The sequence below is a fragment of the Coffea arabica genome, chromosome 8e (assembly GCF_036785885.1).
Source record: "Coffea arabica cultivar ET-39 chromosome 8e, Coffea Arabica ET-39 HiFi, whole genome shotgun sequence".
Classification (NCBI taxonomy): Eukaryota; Viridiplantae; Streptophyta; class Magnoliopsida; order Gentianales; family Rubiaceae; genus Coffea; species Coffea arabica.
Genome location: NC_092324.1, coordinates 43,235,487 through 43,243,643, shown reverse-complemented (window position 1 = coordinate 43,243,643; position 8,157 = coordinate 43,235,487).

Here is an 8,157-nt window from a genome sequence, read left to right as displayed (position 1 = left end):
GGCAAATTTTAGATAATTTTTTGCTGGCTCAAGAGCTGATTTCTGGAATTCGACAGTCTAATCAGGGAGGGAATGTGGTTTTGAAGTTGGATATGGCCAAAGCTTACGATAGAGTCTTATGGTTCTTTTTGTTGCAAGTACTGCGACGCTTTGGTTTTAGTGAGCGGTGGATCGATATGATTTGGCGATTGATTTCTAATGTCTGGTTTTCGGTTCTTATTAATGGCTCCCCATGTGGTTTTTTCCAGTCAACTCGGGGTCTGCGCCAAGGAGATCCCATTTCGCCGGCTCTTTTTATTATTGGGGCAAAGGTTTTATCTAGATTGCTGAATTCTTTGGTAGGACAGAGAGGTTTCCTTCCCTTTAAGGTCCCTCCTTCATGCCCTATTGTCACGCATCTAGCTTATGCGGATGACGTGATTATTTTTTGCAGTGCAGTTAAGCGTACTTTGAAGAAAGTTATGAGTGTTTTGGAGAACTATTGTTGTGTATCTGGTCAGCAACTTAACTCTCAAAAAAGCTGCTTTGTTGATCATGATGCTTTGACTTTACCTCATAAACGTGTCATTTCACAAATCTCTGGTTTTCACGCTAAGTCACTTCCTCTTCGATATCTTGGCTATACTCTCTACTCAGGGAGAAGGAAAAGCAGTTATTTTTCAGATATCTGCACTTCAGTTGCTAAGAGAGTTTTATCTTGGAAGGAGAAGCTTTTGTCGTCTGGAGGGAGGTTAGTGTTACTCAAAAGCATTTTATCATCTTTGCCTATACATGTCTTAGCTGCTACAACTCCTCCGAAGGGTGTTCTCCGCACCCTTGAGAAAGCATTTGCAAATTTTCTATGAGGTACAACTTAAAAAGGGTCTCGGTATCATTGGATTGCATGGGGTTCATTGTGTAAGCCGTATGCCGAAGGGGGTGTGGGAGTGAGGGCTTTGACTGATGTATTTGATGCCTTTTCATTGAAGTTATGGTGGTCTTTAAGGCAACGTCAGTCCCTTTGGGCAGAATTTATGCACACTAAATATTTACATAAATTGCATGCTTGCGAAGCGGAATTTCAGCCATTACAATCGGTAACTTGGAAGAGATTGGTTACATATCAGTCTTTGGCAAATTCCCATATTCAATGGGTGTTGCAGAATGGCTTGATAAACTTCTGGTATGAGAATTGGACTGGTACAGGTCCTTTATGTCAGCAAATCGAGATTTTTGGAGATCACACAATGGCGGATTTTGTTTCAAATGGTCACTGGAACATTCCAATGCTTCGACAATGGCTCCTAGAAAATATTGTATCTACGATTCTACAAATCACTCCCCCTGATGTTTTTTCTAATCAACCTGATAGGATGGTGTGGGATTTAGAAATTTCTGGTTCATTTTCCTTTTCTTCAGCGTATAAGGTGGTCCGCAACGTTGCCAACACATCAATCTTTTCATCTAACATTTAGGTGAAAGCCTTGCCAGCAAAAATCTCATTCTTTATGATGAGGATGCTATCTTGGAGACTGCCGGTACAGGATGTGTTGCAGCGCTTTGGTGTGTGCGGACCATCTCGTTGTGTTTGCTGTCAAAATCCTTGGTTTGATTCTATTGATCATGTTTTTTGTACAGGTGAAGTCCCTCGCCAAGTTTGGTAATCGTTTCAAGTAGAGATTGGCGAGTTTGTCACTCCTTCAACGGTAAAGCATGCAGTCATTCAATGGTGGTTGCGGCCAGCTAAAAACATGAAGCTTAAACTGGTTTACCAGCTGCTGCCATCGCTGATTTGCTGGCATCTTTGGAAAGCTAGGAATACTGCGGTTTGGGAAGGCAAGGTGTTGTCGGTCATGCAGATTCATGCTTTTGTTCTTTCTGATCTCTATGATATTTTCCAATTACATTTTACAGACATAGGAGTTGGAAGGTACTCGTGGCCATGTTTATACTCTTCACTGGTGAGTTGGAAAAAAACATTTAAGTTCATCCTGGTTAGGTGGATCCCTCCGGTCTTGACGACATGTAAACTGAATACTGATGGTAGTTCTCTTGGTAATCCGGGAAGGAGTGGTGGTGGGGGGTTTTGAGGAATAGCTCGGGGATATTTTTGTTAGGTTTTGCGTGTTATTGGGGTGTCATGTCGAGTTTACATTCAGAGTTGAAGGCTTTGTTATTTGGAGTTAAGCTTTTGTGTTATACGAGGTTTCTTTTGCTTGCATTTGGAATCAGATTCTTTACTTCTAGTCCAAATGGTTAAGGGGGTTAGTAGATGTCCCTGGGGCTTGCAACGAGAGCTGGACCAATTGCTCACTTTTAGGCATTTCTTTCAATCCGTCACTCATTGTTATCGTCAAGCGAATTTGCCTGCAGACCGCTTATCTAAGGTTGGAACTGAGTTAAAGTCCAATATAGTGTATGATTCATGGTTGCAATTGCCACGATTGGTTCGTGGAGACCTCAAGTTGGATAGGTTAGGTTATCCTAATTTTTGGGTTTACTAATCATTTGGATTTCTGGTATGGAATCTAGGACGTCCACAATCATTCAAGCGATGTTTCTGCTGCTGCTGTTTTTTGGCTCTCCGGTTGAGCAATTCTCTCTTTTTGCTGGTTTGGATGTTTTTGCACCTCTGTTTGGCAGCTGCTGATGTAATGTGATATTTATTTCTCAATAAAAGTTATAATATTTTGCCTATAAAAAAAAAGTTAATTTGCACCTCTGTGATTATGCGAAGGCATATACTCACATTCATTGTATCCTATAACAGATTAATTACCTGGATTTTCTCATAATCCACCAAAGATTTAAGACAATATTTTATCATAATTCTACTCTTGTTTGTTAGGCAAATGATGAAAACAAAATCAATTACCTAGATTTTCTAACTCGTTGTTAAACTTATTTTTCACCTATGTGATTATGTGAAGGCATATACTCACATTCATTGTATCCTATAACAGATTAATTAACTGAATTTTCTCATAATCCACCAAAGATTTTAGACAATATTTTATCATAATTCTACTCTTGTATGTTAGGCAAATGAAGAAAACAAAATCAATTACCTAGATTTTCTAACTCATTGTTAAACTTAATTTTCACCTATGTGATTATACGAATGCATATACTCACATTCATTGTATCCTATAACAGATTAATTACCTGGATTTCTCATAATTCACCAAAGATTTTAGACAAAATTTTATTGTAATTGTACTCTTATTTGTTAGACAAATGAAGAAACAAAATCAATTACCTAGATTTTCTAACTCGTTGTTAAACTTAATTTTCACCTATGTGATTATGCGAATGCATATACTCACATTCATTGTATCCTATAACAGATTAATTACCTGGATTTTCCCATAATTCACCAAAGATTTTAGACAATATTTTATCGTAATTGTACTCTTGTTTGTTAGGCAAATGAAGAAACAAAATCAATTATATACCTAGATTTTCTAACTCGTTGTTAAACTTAATTTTCACCTATGTGATTATGTGAAGGCATATACTCACATTCATTGTATCCCATAACAGATTAATTACCTGGATTTTCTCATAATCCACCAGAGATTTTAGACAATATTTTATCGTAATTCTACTCTTGTTTGTTAGGCAAATGAAGAAAACAAAATCAATTACCTAGATTTTCTAACTCGTTGTTAAACTTATTTTTCACCTATGTGATTATGTGAAGGCATATACTCACATTCATTGTATCCTATAACAGATTAATTACCTAAATTTTCTCATAATCCACCAAAGATTTTAGACAATATTTTATCGTAATTGTACTCTTGTTTGTTAGGCAAATGAAGAAAACAAAATCAATTACCTAGATTTTCTAACTCGTTGTTAAACTTAATTTTAACCTATGTGATTATGTGAAGGCATACACTCACATTCATTGTATCCTATAACATATTAATTACCTGGATTTTCTCATAATCCACCGAAGATTTTAAAGAATAATTTATCGTAATTCTACTGTTGTTTGTTAGGCAAATGAGGAAAACAAAATCAATTACCTAGATTTTCTAACTCGTTGTTAAACTTAATTTTCACCTATGTGATTATCCGAATACATATACTCACATTCATTTTATCCTATAACAGATTAATTACCAGGATTTTCTCATAATCTACCAAAGATTTTAGACAATATTTTATCATAATTCTACTCTTGTATGTTAGGCAAATGAAGAAACAAAATCAATTACCTAGATTTTCTAACTCGTTGTTAAACTTAATTTTCACCTATGTGATTATGCGAATGCATATACTCACATTCATTGTATCCTATATCAGATTAATTACCTGGATTTTCTCATAATTCACCAAAGATTTTAGACAATATTTTATCGTAATTCTACTCTTGTTTGTTAGGCAAATGAAGAAACAAAATCAATTACCTAGATTTTCTAACTCGTTGTTAAACTTAATTTTCACCTATGTGATTATGTGAAGGCATATACTCACATTCATTGTATCCCATAACAGATTAATTACCTGGATTTTCTCATAATCCACCAAAGATTTTAGACAATATTTTATCGTAATTCTACTCTTGTTTGTTAGGCAAATGAAGAAAACAAAATCAATTACCTAGATTTTCTAACTCGTTATTAAACTTAATTTTCATCTATGTGATTATGTGAAGGCATATACTCACATTCATTGTATCCTATAACAGAATCATTACCTGGATTTTCTCATAATCTACTAAAGATTTTAGACAATATTTTATCGTAATTGTACTCTTATTTGTTAGGCAAATGAAGAAACAAAATCAATTACCTAGATTTTCTAACTCGTTGTTAAACTTAATTTTCACCTATGTGATTATGCGAATGCATATACTCACATTCATTGTATCCTATAACAGATTAATTACCTGGATTTTCTCATAATTCACCAAAGATTTTAGACAATATTTTATCGTAATTGTACTCTTGTTTGTTAGGCAAATGAAGAAACAAAATCAATTACCTAGATTTTCTAACTCGTTGTTAAACTTAATTTTCACCTATGTGATTATGTGAAGGCATATACTCACATTCATTGTATCCCATAACAGATTAATTACCTGGATTTTCTCATAATCCACCAAAGATTTTAGACAATATTTTATCGTAATTCTACTCTTGTTTGTTAGGCAAATGAAGAAAACAAAATCAATTACCTAGATTTTCTAACTCGTTGTTAAACTTAATTTTCACCTATGTGGTTATGTGAAGGCATATACTCACATTCATTGTATCCTATAACAGATTAATTACCTGAATTTTCTCATAATCCACCAAAGATTTTAGACAATATTTTTTCATAATTCTACTCTTGTTTGTTAGACAAATGAAGAAAACAAAATCAATTACCTAGATTTTCTAACTCGTTATTAAACTTAATTTTCACCTTTGTGATTATGTGAAGGCATATACTCACATTAATTGTATCCTATAACAGAATCATTACCTGGATTTTCTCAAAATCCACCAAAGATTTTAGACAATATTTTATCGTAATTCTACTCTTGTTTGTTAGGCAAATGAAGAAAACAAAAATCAATTACCTAGATTTTCTAACTCGTTATTAAACTTAATTTTCACCTATGTGATTATGTGAAGGCATATACTCACATTCATTGTATCCTATAACAGAATCATTACCTGGATTTTCTCATAATCTACCAAAGATTTTAGACAATATTTTATCATAATTCTACTCTTGTATGTTAGGCAAATGAAGAAACAAAATCAATTACCTAGTTTTTCTAACTCGTTGTTAAACTTAATTTTCACCTATGTGATTATGCGAATGCATATACTCACATTCATTGTATCCTATAACAGATTAATTACCTAAATTTTCTCATAATCCACCAAAGATTTTAGACAATATTTTATCGTAATTGTACTCTTGTTTGTTAGGCAAATGAAGAAAACAAAATCAATTACCTAGATTTTCTAACTCGTTGTTAAACTTAATTTTCACCTATGTGATTATGTGAAGGCATACACTCACATTCATTGTATCCTATAACATATTAATTACCTGGATTTTCTCATAATCCACCGAAGATTTTAAAGAATAATTTATCGTAATTCTACTGTTGTTTGTTAGGCAAATGAAGAAAACAAAATCAATTACCTAGATTTTCTAAATCATTGTTAAACTTAATTTTCACCTATGTGATTATACGAATGCATATACTCACATTCATTGTATCCTATAACAGATTAATTACCTGGATTTCTCATAATTCACCAAAGATTTTAGACAATATTTTATCGTAATTGTACTCTTATTTGTTAGGCAAATGAAGAAACAAAATCAATTACCTAGATTTTCTAACTCGTTGTTAAACTTAATTTTCACCTATGTGATTATGCGAATGCATATACTCACATTCATTGTATCCTATAACAGATTAATTACCTGGATTTTCTCATAATTCACCAAAGATTTTAGACAATATTTTATCGTAATTGTACTCTTGTTTGTTAGGCAAATGAAGAAACAAAATCAATTACCTAGATTTTCTAACTCGTTGTTAAACTTAATTTTCACCTATGTGATTATGCGAATGCATATACTCACATTCATTGTATCCTATAACAGATTAATTACCTGGATTTTCTCATAATTCACCAAAGATTTTAGACAATATTTTATCGTAATTCTACTCTTGTTTGTTAGGCAAATGAAGAAACAAAATCAATTACCTAGATTTTCTAACTCGTTGTTAAACTTAATTTTCACCTATGTGATTATGTGAAGGCATATACTCACATTCATTGTATCCCATAACAGATTAATTACCTGGATTTTCTCATAATCCACCAAAGATTTTAGACAATATTTTATCGTAATTCTACTCTTGTTTGTTAGGCAAATGAAGAAAACAAAATCAATTACCTAGATTTTCTAACTCGTTATTAAACTTAATTTTCATCTATGTGATTATGTGAAGGCATATACTCACATTCATTGTATCCTATAACAGAATCATTACCTGGATTTTCTCATAATCTACCAAAGATTTTAGACAATATTTTATCGTAATTGTACTCTTATTTGTTAGGCAAATGAAGAAACAAAATCAATTACCTAGATTTTCTAACTCGTTGTTAAACTTAATTTTCACCTATGTGATTATGCGAATGCATATACTCACATTCATTGTATCCTATAACAGATTAATTACCTGGATTTTCTCATAATTCACCAAAGATTTTAGACAATATTTTATCGTAATTGTACTCTTGTTTGTTAGGCAAATGAAGAAACAAAATCAATTACCTAGATTTTCTAACTCGTTGTTAAACTTAATTTTCACCTATGTGATTATGTGAAGGCATATACTCACATTCATTGTATCCCATAACAGATTAATTACCTGGATTTTCTCATAATCCACCAAAGATTTTAGACAATATTTTATCGTAATTCTACTCTTGTTTGTTAGGCAAATGAAGAAAACAAAATCAATTACCTAGATTTTCTAACTCGTTGTTAAACTTAATTTTCACCTATGTGGTTATGTGAAGGCATATACTCACATTCATTGTATCCTATAACAGATTAATTACCTGAATTTTCTCATAATCCACCAAAGATTTTAGACAATATTTTTTCATAATTCTACTCTTGTTTGTTAGACAAATGAAGAAAACAAAATCAATTACCTAGATTTTCTAACTCGTTATTAAACTTAATTTTCACCTTTGTGATTATGTGAAGGCATATACTCACATTAATTGTATCCTATAACAGAATCATTACCTGGATTTTCTCAAAATCCACCAAAGATTTTAGACAATATTTTATCGTAATTCTACTCTTGTTTGTTAGGCAAATGAAGAAAACAAAAATCAATTACCTAGATTTTCTAACTCGTTATTAAACTTAATTTTCACCTATGTGATTATGTGAAGGCATATACTCACATTCATTGTATCCTATAACAGAATCATTACCTGGATTTTCTCATAATCTACCAAAGATTTTAGACAATATTTTATCATAATTCTACTCTTGTATGTTAGGCAAATGAAGAAACAAAATCAATTACCTAGTTTTTCTAACTCGTTGTTAAACTTAATTTTCACCTATGTGATTATGCGAATGCATATACTCACATTCATTGTATCCTATAACAGATTAATTACCTAA